Source organism: Pleurodeles waltl, chromosome 10 (genome assembly GCF_031143425.1).
Source record: "Pleurodeles waltl isolate 20211129_DDA chromosome 10, aPleWal1.hap1.20221129, whole genome shotgun sequence".
NCBI lineage: Eukaryota > Metazoa > Chordata > Amphibia > Caudata > Salamandridae > Pleurodeles > Pleurodeles waltl.
The window spans coordinates 716,251,414-716,267,161 of record NC_090449.1 but is presented as its reverse complement, the minus strand read 5'-3'; the positions used below and the strand labels follow the sequence as shown (position 1 = coordinate 716,267,161).

Genomic DNA, 15,748 nt, shown 5'->3' with positions numbered 1-15,748 from the left:
ATTGGCTTACTTGTATCATTCCACTGCACACATTTTTGGAACTACTTTGTACTTTTTCAGTCAGCACTCCATTAGAGTGCATGTGTTTTCTTGCTCTCTCCCTCATTTGATGCGTTCCCCCCTCAAATACTTCCCAGCACTCTGTTGCTTCACACACCTTCCAGGTTTTCTGAAAAAGTGCAGCAGCATGAATATCTTTTCAGCGCAGGACTAAAGAGCTGACTTTATGGGTTGTTTTGTATATCCTGCATTCCACATAGTAGACAAAAGCTCGGGCCTTAGTAAAGAGTCTTTTATGTCTCTGAGGAGTGGTTTGCTGCTAACTCACTCACATAGCCTTTTGTAGCACAAGGTGTAATTAGCATGAGTCAATGGAGATCCCTTTCTCCTTGAGAAGACTGGCTGGAGCAGGTCTCAGTTCCAAGTCCTGTGGAAAGTAAAGTAGGCATTGGCAAGTCTTATCCTTTACCTTTCATTATTCTTTTTAACTTCTGTTGTGAATGAAAAGTATTTGAAAGTTAAACCATGCCATTTATAAAGCTTAAAAATATTGAATCCGGTGTCCAGGTCGAGATATGATAAGATATGTGTTTGTGTTTCCTCCAGTATTTTAAAATGTTTCTTTTTTACCTAAGAATACAATTTACAAACCAGCAAGGGCAAAAGCCAACAGCTTGGCACTCTCATTATATGGGCAACGTATTGAGTTTGCCAATGCTGGTTACGATATCCATATACCAAGGGCTGCCTGGACAGACTTCCTAATCCTTGAATATCACTTATGAGTGAACAAAATTAGACCTTAATTCAAAGAATACAGTTGTGACCAATCGCCTTGCCAAAGGATTCATATCCTAAGGAATTTGATATTATAGCCCTCTTAGAAAACCTTACCATATGCATATGCACTAATGAAAATAGAAAGTATTTTCATGGGGTGATTTGGAGGTCTGGCACAGGACTAAGTCAAGTAACTCTGGTTTAACATCCAAGATGGAATCAGACACCTTTGTTAGATACATCAAACTACCTTTCATGAAGAGTAAGAATTGAAAGTTGGCATTCTTGCACTAAATATGAATGTTTTTTTGCACTGGACATCTGGATTGGGGCTCTGCAGTTCTGGTGTGATGGACTGTTTGTGGGCTATGATCTTGAAGGGTCAGAGTCTTGGACTGCACTGTGAAATCCAGTTTAATTTCCTACACTTCCAAATATGGGTTCAAGAAGGCCAATGTCCCAATCACCTCTTATCAATGTTCCAGTGTTGTAGCAACACCTCCTCCGCAAGTACCTCTTTGTGCATGTGTTTCTTCTGCATGTGATACCAAAGGGGACAGTGACATAAGCCTCATACATTGAAGGAGGAAGGCCATTTTTCTTCTAGTAACTAGGATTCATGCACACTGACTAAAAGGGATTTTCTACACCCTTATGCGTCTTGCAGGAACTAATCTTAACTGTAAAAAAAAAAAAAGGAGTAAAATAAGTAGAAAAGGAAAATGATAGGTCGTCAGGGTGGCAGTGCAACAGAGGGCACCTACAGGAGGATTTAGGCGCTAGCAGACTCAGACTGGGTGTCTAATTCACAAACAGGGAGAAGACCTGCTCGGTTGTGAGAGTGATTCAGCAGCAACATGCTGAAAAGGTCTTTCCCACAGTGCGTTCAAAGTGGGACCTTAACAAATTAAGAACAATTGGAGAAAAAGGGGGTTTTCGTCTCAAAATCATACTAATCTGAGTTTGCCATCCCTTCACTGGACATTAACTGAAAATAATGAAACAGGTTGTCACAGAATGAGGAAAAAAGGATGTGCAACCAGTTACTTTTACTCTGTACTGGGTTTCTTTCACGGTTGGTGTGTGCTAGTAATGATAATCTCCACATAAGGATGGAAAGGATCCATTTACGGTAACCTGTAATCTAAGTAGAAGAAGCTGAACTTGGAACCATGCCTGTTTTCTGCGCCACACAACTCTCAGCTCACTCCTCTGCCCAATAATATAGGAAAGGTCAGGCTTATTTTGCATAAGCACCAGCCTGTGCCGGAGATCCTCATACAGACTGTAGCACAGAGCAGGTGACTTTTCCACAAACATGAGATGCAGCAGTTATATGTTTAACTGCAGCAAAGGTCAGTGACATACGTAGTGCATGGTTTACAATCAGATAATTATAACATAAGCTACACTAGTTGAAGAAAAACATAAGCACACGCGAGAACATTACAAAAATGTAGCATAAAAAATACGGTAATTGACTAACATCGGAGGTCACTGAGCACTAGAACTGCATGACTAGACCAACACCGATGCATTGGAAAAGGGGAACTGATAACAGTCAACATCTGGACAGGAGAAGAGAGGGAGTCCATTTATGCTTTGCATGCCCCGTCTGCATGTGCCTGGGCTCGCAAAACTCTACAAAAAGCTGTAGAGGAAATTTTTGATCACACCCCTATGTGACGAGAACCAGAACATACGATTATTAACTATCTCAAATTTTCTGGTCTTCTTAATAAAATAGTTTTAATATTCAATTTTTAAATATCAAGCTAAATTGTAGGTGTTAACCTATGCCTAAACATGTCCAATTCTGTATAAGGGATAAAGAGAATGAGAGGAAGCCATTTAATCATTAACATACAATGTGGTAACTTGAGAGACTGGGACTAGAACTCAGATATCCAGTTTACACAGGAATCAAGTCGGTGACTAGACCTTATTCTCCCCACCCTCATTCTTTTGAGGACACTGAAAGAATATTTAGATTTAAGAAAACAATTAAATACTTGGTATATATCAATAGTTTTGGAAGTTTAAAGCCTGCTCAGAATTTAATTTGTTAAAAAAAATACATTAATAAATGACTGAGTGCAAGAGTCAGAACACTTTCTTCGAAGATCCACTGCATTGGCTGCCTAAAGCAAGCACTGCCAAACACGAAGGCTCCCTAGTAATGACTTTTTCTTTCATCACCCTACACTTCCTGTCAGCTTATCTCCCTTTTACACACCGTTTTTCATACCTGATTTCTCCCTGTCACTGTTTTCCTACCTTTGTCATCTTCTTTCCCTTTTCTGTCTTTCACTCTCTTCATCTGGGTTAAAGTCTAATGATGAAAAGAAGTGCTGGGAAACAAAAAAAGAGTACTTGTGCCCACCACCTCCAACTTCCAGCCAAAGTTAAGCACTGAGAGAGCATCCATGCAGTGGCCTAAGACACTCTGGGCGTAGGACTCGGTCACTTAGCCTTCATTTCAATGGGGGCTTTCATCTTGATATAGACACTTTGAACACTTATGATTAAATGCAATCTAGAAAGAGCGCTTTGTTGTGGGGCTTCACCCCTATTCTGATTCTTTATACATCTGACAAAATAATCAAAGTACTCTTGAGTTTAACTGGTAGGAGGACTAACTGGGGTTAGAGCAGGGTGGATGACGCCTCTTGTCTGAAATGAAACGCACTTCATGCAATTCACTCTATTACAGATCGTCATTACCACACTACAGTGCATCTAGTAGTGCCAGATTTGTCCTTGAGGATTTATTTGCTCATCTTTTATTCTTCGTTGCTATGGAGAAAATGTAGCAAGATTATTTTTTGAAGTAATTGGTAACCGATGTATTAATTCTGAGCTTATAATAAGAGACTTCCATTTCTTTTGTGTGCCTGCTGGGTAGTGTACAAGATGAAAATTGAAAAGCAATACACTGAAGGGCACGGAAACGTCTGTGCCATGCAGTGCCACAGATGATATAATATTCATTTCAATAAAGGAAATCTTCCTTCGATTCGAAATGTGGAAAGGCTAACCTTGAAGTTCTCATGTGCCACACGAGTCAAAAAACATAAGTAACAGCCACTCTCGATAGCAAAGATAAAGTTGGAATGGGAAAGCTATATTTTTCCTAGTTCTTTTCAAGGTTATATTTTTCAGGTCTGGGTACATGCAAGAACAGACGATGCCGATCTGTAGGACACATTGTTTCAATCGTGAGCATTTAGATTTATCTTGTTCAGACCCTAAAATAATGTGTTTAGCATGCACCGAGCTACCTAACCTGATAACAAAAAGATTTAGCTGGAAATAATGCTCCCACAAGAAAAAATAAATAAATTTCTCACAATGGCATCTCATATGTGGATGAATGCATACAATGTATAAGTGTTCACATGTGAGCATGTGTTTGGATGTGTGCGCATGGACTGTGTGCACACTAATGTGTGTAAGCAAATATACCCACACGAAATCAATGGGACAGAATAAAACATGTTTTAGAAAGCACAGTTCTGCATACACACATTTATCACTTCAGTGAATGTTATTGACATGGCACAATCTAACTAACCTGAGAAACCACATCACAAATTCTGTGAAAGACGTGGCTTTGAAGAGGAAGACAGCTGGGAACATACACACATAGCCTACTGAATGAGTTTTTAGCACTCTGCCCAGAAGTAATTCTTTGTGCCGTGGTTCTGGACTAATATATTGGTTTAGAAGATTCACACACAAAAAGGAGAATGGCATAAACCGTATATGTAGATCTGGCGAGAGTAACATGCTATTTATTGTCCTTGCTGAGAGAGGGGAAGAACATCATGACCCATTCGAGGCCTTGTCTCATGAGTTATGGCCCCTCCACACACTCAACCACGGTAATACAGGACTAGGTATCTCGAAGTTATGTTACCTTACATTAATATTTCTTTACACAGCGCACGATCACCAACGGTTTCTTGGAGCTATAGAGTAAACTGCTGACAATAAGCAGAAAACAGACAGTTCACGACCATAAAAGGCTGGTCTGAAAAGCCAAGTTTTTAATTCTTTATAAAAAAGAAGATGATTAAAATGCGACCAAAGAGAGAAGGGCAGTGAATGCCAAACTGATGGAGCTGAACAATAAAATCTGCCCCCCTTCAATCACCATTTTTTTTAATGTAGAGATCGCCAGAGATGCAGAAGAACAAAGTTCCCGTACTAGACAATAATGTTCGTTTTTTCCTTAGGAATTGAGGCCCTTCTCCTACTACAGATTTGAAGGTAAGGAAGCAAATCTTGAATTTGATCCTGGAATCTATGGGCAACCACTGAAGTTCCCAAAGGAGAGGTGAGATGTGTGAGTATGTCGGCACCCTATGGGTCACTCTTGGTCATTTGCAGTCTGCAGGTCAGTTTTATGGGGAGGCCCAAATAGAGGGTGTTTCAATAATCTAGTTTAGATAATATTAAAGCTAGAATGGCTGTTTTTAATCCTTCTCCTGAGAAAAACTTCACTATTTCTTTAGTCTTTTTCAATGTTAATATGCAAGAAGAGTTACTGTACCCATTTGTGGTATTAAGGTCAGATCACCATTAGTGATGACTCCAGGGCTTTTGGCTTGACGCTTAGGAGTGGCAGCCTGTACTAATTTAGGTGGCCAATATAAATGGATCCATAATCTGTCTTTATTTTGCAGGATTATAATTTTGGTCTTATCAGTGTGGAGTTTCAATTGTTTTTTGGCCATCCACTCCAACATGTATTGTATTGCATAGTGGTTTGAAAGATTTCCTGGGTGGCTGTAGAGTCCTCCAGCAAGAAAAGAATCTGGGAGTCATTTGCATAGTTGTCTAAAATGTTGTTTTTGGTCCCAAGTTCTTTAATGAGAGGCCTCCCAAAGACTGAAAGAGAAGGTCCCTGGGGCACCTTACATTTGACCTGGACTGCCTTGGCTTTAAATGGGCCAAGATGGAGAATGTAGGAACTGTTCTCAAGGAAGGATTTAACCCATGTTAACGCAGTGCATTTGATGTCAGGAGCTTTCACAACATTGACCTAACTTTTATGATCAATCATGTCAAAAGCTGCAGAAAGGTCCAAAAGAACCAAGGCTACTACTTCTGCATACATAGCGTATTATCAGCAAAACCTTTTTTTTCAATATTTGTTGTAAATATACTCTTTCATTGGCACATTTTGTATGTATAAGTACTTGACTGCACTCACCAATCAAGTTAAATAGTTTTCAGAACCTCAAAGAAAATAATATGCTTTCGCATAACCTCTTTTGCCTATAGGGCATTGGTCTGTAAGTGACTTCGAGCAAGAGTGATTGATTAAAGAATACAGCAGGTCATATGGTATCTCACTAAAAAACCTCTGCGCCTAGTGTGAGGATGAGGCTTCTCTCTAATGCAGTCTGTTTCCAATAAAAAGACATCTACTGGTAAAGAGACCAGAGACATAAAAACACTCCCTAGGTGACAGAGCAGAACATAAAAAAATACAGCAAACACAGTCCGACCTCGGGAATCCAAGTTTGACAGTGTAACTGGAAAAACTGCAATGTTTTATTATTTGAAAGGGAGACCTCACATGTTTTACCCAGTGAGGCCGTAAATCTTCAGAACATTACATTATATTCCAAGACCCATCCCACCACTTGAGCAGTGATGAGAGGCCTTATGTACGATGGAGAGGATATCCGTGAAATGTATTTTGTCACTAAAAAGGGAAGTAGAGCCAACACCATTTAATTTTATAAGAGGAAATCACTGAAAATTAAAAACAAGCATTGTTAAAGCAATATGTCTGGCCTGGGTTTGTTGGTTTTTATAATTTATTACAAGATATGCCCTAAAAATATAAAAACAATTTAAACAAATAAAACATACAACTGCTTAAAAATGATGGCCATTTGCTTGTGATAAAAAGTAGACATTTGTTCTTTGAAGGAACATGCGACACTAGGGGATGCACACCCAAATAAAATAAAATTTGAGGTTCATGGTTAGATTATTTTCCTATCTCAGTGATATAATATTGGGAACTACTATTATGAACTGTTTATTCTAGCAATCTGTCTTACCAAATATGATTAAAAAACAATGGTGGCTGGGTACTCTGGCGCATATACACTCAGTAAACAATATCAAACAAAACAATATAGTTAAATAATCACAGAATATCCTGGGTGCTCGAACATGAAGAAAAACTACCAAGTCGTCTTCAATGGGAACAAAGTGCATGATATAGAGAATAATCTCAAGCACTCCAAAATAATCAATACAGAGTTCCTTTGTGTTCAGTCTTTTGATGTCCTTTATTTGCATAGAATAGTTAGTTGTTCATTAGAGGTTGGCTCCACACACTAGCCAACACGTGTTTCGTCTTAAATTGTTAATAAAATGTTATGATTCTTGGAAAATTGAACTACTTGACTCAAACGACTGTCACCAATTAAAATAGTTAGACTTCAAAATTCCAAATAAATAGAAAAAACAAAAATGTGTTACTAGAGGGAATGAGAAAGTGCTGCTGCTCATGTATTCCTAGGGATACAGGAACAATGAGCTGAGAGGACTAGCTGACAAAATAGGCAGTAAATGAAACTGGTATCTGCATCCAACACTGCTTGGCTACCAAATCACTCAAGCAGCCAAGAGATCACGGAACGCTTTACTGCAATATTCAATGTGATCAGACAGGTTGATCTCACACGTAAATGGAAATCATCTTCAAACTAGAAGTAACAAGCAAACCCCTCAATTTACAGTGTAATGCCAAGCACAAATATGTCTATATACTATATTGTATTAACAGACGTGTCTGGTTCTGTATAGATCCCCCTTGGTAACACTGCTTCATTAAATGAAGCAACTTTAACAAGGCCTTCAAGAAGGCCAGATAAATCGTTTAGACTGGTGAGATGGAATTTTTGCTATACCGTGATTGATCTGTCAATACAAATACAATCATATCTTAGCAGGACACCACTGAACAAAGTGCTTTCAAAGTAATAAAACCAAACACATACATCAGTGTGGTGTACAATGTTGAATCTAAGAACTCTGCAACCACAGGTTTCTTAACAGAGGTTATTAGGATGGTAGGTTCTGACCTCTGTGTTACAATTGTTTAACTCAATACTGCATATTTTTGTTAACACGTTTTTTCAAAATAGCTTTGTCAATGTGAGCTAGATTCATGCACAGAAAACAGGAATGTCACTAAGGGCTTGATTCAGAGTAGCGGCACCATCACAAGGTGAAAGCAGAGGGGCCATTAAGATCCGAACCTCGTGCATTAGTGGGCCCTGGGCTCCAGCATTAAAACGCTTCTATAGAGTTTTATTTTAAAGAGAGTCTGCCTGTCATTATTACTCGCAAGGCAGCTTATATGGCTATACCAGCAGATTGCACCAGGCGCCGTAGTTGCCATGATTTTTCTTTTAATGGAGGAGACCATTTGTTTTATGCTTTGGATCAGGTGCTTAAGGCACCCAGTTTAAACAGAAGACGTGAACAGTGGGCCTCACATCAAGTTTTTGACTCAGGCCTACAAAGGTGTCTGACATGCCCGCAGGGCTGAATAGTAATAAAAGTACTAAAATCGAGAGAATAATGCAGCAGTGATATTTTCTCCATGTAGCCAGCGGATTCGCCTTCAGATTTAGCATTTGCTACCAAAATGCTGAGGATTTTTTACTACTTCACAAATCTAACACCAGACAGGAGGAATTAAAAGTCATCTCACAGAATAATACGTAAATAATCTAGAAACATTACTTTACTTCATGAACAGTTGTCCCTACAGACACTCACTCATTTCATTACAGTAAATATCTAAGGATTAGTTTTCCCAAAGGCTAAAAACAACAGATGGTACTGCAAGGTCCAACAATGTGACGATCGGAAAACTCTAAGAGATGTAGCAGCATCAGGTATTCTGTGTAGTGGACTGATGTAAGTTAAGAAGGAAGGGGGATAGTTATCATTGACTGTAAGTAAATATGGGGACAAGCAAGGTTGCAGGGGAAAGTCCTTTATTACCGGTGTAGAACACTTGGATTTGAGTAGGTTAGGAGTTATCTGATTAGATATTTTAATGGGCTAAGTACTTTTTTGAAACATATTACTTTTCAGATCATTACAGTGATGTACTCCAAAGTCCAGTACTCTGTCCCTGATGGGCAATACCCATACTTTGCGAAAAGAAGGTAGGTAAACCATTAGTCGAGGTTTGGACCTACTGTGCCTCAGTGTCAATACCTTGTAAAATAGTGATTAAGTGAGTCTACCAATTAAAATAAGGCGTTAGGAGTTTCTTTCTTTGTTTTTTCCTTTTCTATTTTAACAATTAGTATTTCTATTATTTATTTTTTATTAACAATTAGTATTACCATTAATCCATAAGTGTGAGTTGTTTCCAAAGTTGCAAATGCAAAAAAGCATCTCCTTTTTACTGTATTAACCACTGATTGAATCCTATGTGCTTAATGTATTTAAATATAACGTGCAGGGACCCACCGTCAACACTATGATATGCCAGGGCTGTCAAATACCAAGGCTACTGTTCTTGATTGCACTGCATGCCTCTTTCTTCCACCACCCTACACTTCCAGTATCTTTAGCTATGTATTCTTATTCGTCCTGCTTTCTCCCTTTGTCAGTTTCCCTTTCACTTCCTCAAAGTGTAATGAGGAAAAGTAATTTCTAGTCGCCAAAAAAGAAGTGCCAGAGCTCACATCCTGAAACCACCAGCACAAATTAAGCACTGGCTGTACCAACTGCCCTAAATATCAGGGAACACATCGACTGCATGCACAGCATTACATCATGCTGAGACAAAGCAGGTCACTGAACTAAGGACACAGAACTTTACCAACCCGAAGTGGCAAACTACTGATGTACTGAGGAGGGCAATTACCGCTAAGTGAGAACACCTGGGTTTCGGATGTTACTCCCATAGTTAAAAGTTTCCAGTATACTCACATGTTGCTTTCCTAAAACAAAAAAACCCTTAAAAATAACAGGCAAAAGCTATGCATTTGGGTAGCTTGGGGGAATATTACTGGATTAAATCCCAAATTCCAAGTTGCGTCACACTCTCACTACCACAAACGTTTGAAAGGGAGCTGGGGCAATAACAGGCGGTGTTGTGTAAACTCGGCTTCTGAACGTTAGTTTTAGACATAACTAACAGACCTAATGAGAACGGTAAGATCACACTCATAGCTCCAAGGCTCAACACTTCTGGGAAGCCCTTACTCATCAGAGCACGGCTCCATTCACCTCCTGAATAGCTGCTGCACAATGCACTTCGACCCCGCGCCCTTCAATATCCCTGGAGTGCCGCAAACACATCTGCTGCGAGAGCGAGCTTGTTTACAGCCAAAATAGTGGCACAGGTGCTCTTTTCAGAGATGCGCTTTGCAGACAACGCAGCAAAGGGCGAGAAGGCTGAACATAAATACTGCAGGCCATCGCCACCTAGATACGTCATCTGCTCATTGTTTACATCTCCTCGCTTGCATTGGACACATCTGGGCTCCATTTGCGAGCCTAAGCGAGATGGGCGGGGGTGGAGGGCGGTAAGGCTCTGAGTATGTAATATATGGCTGCAGAGTTACCTTGGTGAATTCTTTGTTTAATGGTGTTAAGGGGTGAACACGTGACTTCGTGGACATTCATAGGATGCCACTTGTCGAGCCAGATGGAAAACAAGGTTTGCCATCGCTAAATACGACTACAGTCCTCCCGCCCCCTCCAAGCCCGTTCAGTTGCGACTGTAAACAGTAAATGACCATCAGTGTTCGTGGAGGTTGGCACGTTTTCCTTAGGTGTCTTTGTAACTGACTAAACAGAAACCATCTACATGTAATTCAAAGAAAAAAGAATCCATCATTTAATAAACTGCATCGTGGATAATGTGCTTGTGTGAGGCAGTCTGTGTGATTCTAACCTTTCCCGGCAAACAGAAGCAGATCACGTGCAAATTCAGTTTGTGCAGCCATTGAGAGTCCACTTAAGCCCTGCATCAACCACTGGGGCAGCACACCCATTAAGGCCCGGACTAGTTAGTCAGTGTCTTGCTTCCAGATCCGAACTTTGCTAAACTTGGCAACGTTACGTTTTGTAAATTGATTCAGTCCACATTAAGTGCTTCGAAGATGCAGCGGTTTAATGTCTAACTGCTTCAATGATCTACCGTTCTTCAAGCTAATGATTCAATGAAAAGGATTCATGCTTAGGAGGATTTTCGTGCACTGTCTGGGTCAGCACTAATAGTCTTTTTAGGGTCAAGCCCGCAGAGCCTGTACAGCTTGCGCATGCGTATCGCTTGCGAGACGCTGTAGTAGTTAGAAAAGGGCTCGGAGACCCGCCCATGTCACGTCAGTGTCTTTCATTGGTCTGTGGGCATGCCTTTTAAAATCTGCTTTAGTGGAAGGCATGCACACGTCATGCCTTTAGCCCTCCTCGAGCGCAGCAACCAAGTACTGAAAACATACGAGGCTCGCTGTTTTCCATCCGGTTTCTGGACTACTTTTTCTCATTTTTCGCAGCATGATCTCGCTTGTTTACCAGCGCAATCGTTTTTTGTTTTTTCCATTTAATGAGGCAAGAAAAGTCCTGTTGGGAGTTTACAACTGCTAATAGCTCTTACTCTGAGAAACGCAAGACCCGTTGCATTGCAAATGCTTGTTTATTAAAGGGATTTCAGCTCTGGAAAGAAAAACATTGGCAATTTAAGATTTGGTTCACTTTAACTGAGAATCATATTTCGGCAAAGGGCAAGCAGAATTAAAGTGCAACTCAAAGCACCCTAGTTCGGAAAAATAGAATAGTTATTATATTATTATACACAGGAACTTGCAATACCGTCATAAAATCCAGTCTCTAATTTCTTTATAACAGGCGACCTGTGACACCTTGAAGAAATGATGTACCTGCTCAAATGTAATAACTTATTACAATTAAGTTCTGACATCAAATGCCCCCTCCCCAGCAGCCAAAGGGAAAGGCAAGTCACAGTGCATAAAGACAGCTGCAGTTTCAAAACCAACAATGAACTATATCTTTTCCTCCTTCTGCTCGGTTTGCCTAAGGAACAGTGATAAGTGGAGAGGAGACATCTATGGCAACACGTTTAATTTTCCAGCTTTAATTAATTATACAAGATATATAGATTAGGTCTTGATGTTTATACACCTTCTGAGTTACAGCTTTTTAAAATCTGACTTGTGTTAAACTGATTCTAGCATCTTTTTGCAACAAATATCTTATGAGATTCTAGGTTTAATTTTCCTGTTCACAAACATCCTATCTGTTCAATGTGAAACAGCAACATACCAAGGATTTATGAGTTTTGTTGGAACAGTGATGATAGGGCCCTGATCCTCTGTATCAGGGGGGCGGAAAAGTTTGGCCTGTCGTGTGATTGAGGGCCACATTGATGCCAGCAGCTTGGCAGGTGGGGCTGATGAAAGATGGGCATAGGGGAAAAGAAGCATGTACATATAAAGGCTGAATTGCACATTGTGAAACCAGAAAACCTGAGATCATTCCCGGCTTCCCCACTCGACCAAACTGTGGGAGCCTAGGCATTTTATTTTTATTTCACTTTGCCTCTTTTTTCCTTCATCTTCACATATATGAGGATTTTGAAACATAACTCTAGGGTGCCCACTGTACAAAATGTCTTTTGATTTACTTGATAAACTATAATGCTGTCCATATATAATAGCAACCCAGGCCACTCAGAGGATGAATATAACAACTGACTTGCCTCATAAGTCACTATTCGCATTGTTACCAAGGGAGTGGGGAAGCATGAATGTTTCTAAATTCATGTTTGTAAACTATCACGTTGGAAAATACTTCTCAATGCACTGATATAATTGGATGTACTCAGAGGATGAATCTAACAACTGACTTGCCTCTTTGTTCACTATTCACATTCTTACCAAGGTAGTGGGGAAGCATGAATGTTTCTAAATTCACATTTGCAAACCATCATGTTGAAAAATACTTCTCAGTGCATTGATATAATTGGAAAATACTATCTTATTTTTACACATTTGTTATAAATGTGTTATTTAACATATTTCTCAAAGGTAGTGCTGAGTCCAAAAACAGCATCCCAGTGATGCTGTTCACTAGGGGAATATGTATAGGTCAGGATGGCCACATGCAGCTCCGGGCCTTACTTTGAGTATCGGTGCTCTATATGGTGACTTGCAATATCCTTATAATGTAGAGCAGGAGGTACTTTATCTCACATGGGGGTGGAAAACAACAGGTAGTGGGCTGATGGTATAAAATAAAAATAAATCAGAGTCAGGGATGAGGAGAAAAGCAGCATACAGGGGGAGAGCAAAAAGGGGTCAGAGGAAGAAACACACAAATGAGTGAGTAACAGAGTGTGAGGGGCAGAAAAGTTTGACAGGAAAGAAGCCTGTGATGGAGAGAGCAACACAGAACATCGGGGGGATGGGTAATTGCTGAAAGGGGAGCACACATGGGAAAAACCCAGAAGACAAACGCACACTCATGGAGTGTTTTGAAAAGAAAAAGGAAAAAAGTAGTTCCCTAAAAGTGGCAAGAGGAAGGATACAAGTCAGCCAATCAAAAGGATATCCCAGAGGCTATGCTCCAGGAGTGGGACACACACATGAAGAGCAAGGAAAGCCATCAAATAAAAACTAAGCAAGAGAGTGACAATAAAGCCAACCAACAGTAAGCAATGAGTAAGCTGGAGAACCTACGTAAGCTGTTGACAAGTCCACAAAAGGTATTTTATAACAGTCTGTGCTGTTTAATAGGAGAGGCCTTAAAATGATTTTCTACGAGGGTCATAGTGACTTTGAAAAAGAACAAGCAGCAGCTATCTAAAGCAACTAAATTATAACACCATTAAATTAGACTTTAAGCACTAGGAACTATTTATGCAGGACAAGAAAACCCTAGGCAGTATGTGCTGCAAACTCCTGATTGCTTGAAAAAAGGACCAATTTTCTGATCTATAATTTAGAAAATATTTTCACTCTTGTGGTGATTAACCTGTCAGCTAAATAATGTCCAACTTAATCATCATGGGCAATGAGAAAACATGTCAAGTTGTCTACAATTCCTAAAGTACAAGTTGCTTACCTTCGGTAACGAAATATCTGGTGGAGAGATTCTAGCTGCAGATTCCTTACCTTAGAATTTTCTCCCAGACTTCAGACTGGATTCGGAGATTTTTTTCTTCGAGAAATAACCATGCGTGTCGGTAGGTGGCGTCGGTAGACTCTGCGGAGTCGTTGACGTCGTCGTCACTATGATGATGGCGGAAGTAGTACACAGATGCCTCCTCAGCACAGTGATATCAGTTTCTTTTAATGACTTTCCACGCCAAAGCACAGAGCCGCGAAGAACACTGAGATTGGTGCACCAGAGCTAAGGACCTGAAGGGGAATCCCTGTCCCTAGAAATCAGTTCGCAAGCGGGGAGGTTGGGAGGGGCAGTAAGGAATCTGCAACTAGAATATGTCTCTACCAGATATTTATTCACCAAAAGTAAGTAACTTGTACATCTGATAGAGACTTCTAGTTGCAGATTCTTTACTTTAGAATAGATACCCAAGCAATGCCATCCTCAGAGGAGGGCTGCGAACCAAGATCATACTACAGTAGAAAGTCCTGCAGGACCGAATGACCAAAGTAGCCTTCCCAGGCAGTAGTGTTTAGCAAACATGTGCAGGGATGCCCACGTAGCTACTTGGCAGATATCCAGCACAGGAACTCCGCGTCCTAACGCAGTGGAAGCAGCAGTTGCTCTGGTGGAATGAGCGAGCAAGCCCTCAGGGGGTTGCTTCTTGGCCAAAACGTAGCACATCTTGATGCAAAGAAGTACCCATCGAGAGATGGAATGTTTTTGCACTGCCTTCCCTTTCTTCGCACCCACATACCCGACAAAGAGTTTATCATCCACCCGGAAAGCTTTAGTACAATTCAAATAGAATGCCACTGCTCTTTTTGGGATCAGGCGGTGAAGTCTCTCCTCCTCATGGGAATTATGTGGGGTGCGTAAAAAGTAGGCAAGGTGATGGACTGGCCTACATGCCAAGGCGTAACAACCTTGGGAAGGAAGCCTTAGTGCGCAACACCACTTTGTCAAGGTGCACAGACAAGAATGGAGGCTTGGAGGAAAGAGTTTGAAGCTCACTCACTCTGTGAGCAGATGGCAACAAGAAAGACAGTCTTGAAAATGAGGAGCCGTAAAGGGAAATTGTGCATCAGCTCAAAGGAATTACACATTAAGTAAGTAAGGACAAGATTTAGGTCCCACAGAGGCATGATAAATCGAGTGGGAGGAATTAAATGGGTGAGACCTTTAAGGAATCTATTCACAATAGGAGATTTAAAGAGTGAGGGCTTATCAGGTAGCCTAAGAAAGGCCGAAATGGCCGATAAATACCCTTTAAGGGTGCCGAAAGCAGAGCCCTGCTGGGCCAAAGAAAGAATGAACAAAATAACCTCAGATAGAGCAGAAAGGGGATCAACAGATTTGTTGGTACACCATGTCACAAATTAATCCCGACAGGCATATACCGTTTTGGTGGAGGGACGTCTGGCTTCCATAACAACATCGCTGACTTCGGGTGGAAGATCAAACGCCGTCAACTGCTGCTGCTCAATCTCCACGCATGAAGGCAGAGATTGGACAGGTTCAGGTGGAGAACCGTCCCCTGTTGTTGCGACAGAAGGTCTGCCCGAAGAGGCAGTCTGAGTGGAGGATCGGTGGCCATGCTCAATAGCTCTGGATACCATACTCTCCATGCCCAGTCTGGAGCCACCAAGATAACTTGGGCCCGGCCGTTCTTGATTTTCTTGAGAACTCTGGGCAGAAGTGGTATAGGTGGAAAGGCGGACAGAATTCCATTCGAGACGAAAAGCGTCTCCGAGCGAGTGCCACCTTGGAAACTTCAAAGCGC

General features: G+C 40.8%; 1 protein-coding gene across 10 annotated transcripts in view; it reads right to left on the bottom strand.

Annotated features, from left to right (window-relative positions):
- PARD3 (par-3 family cell polarity regulator) overlaps positions 1 to 15,748 on the bottom strand; it is a 1,239,520-nt gene that overhangs the window by 30,628 nt on the left and 1,193,144 nt on the right. The window lies entirely within an intron of this gene.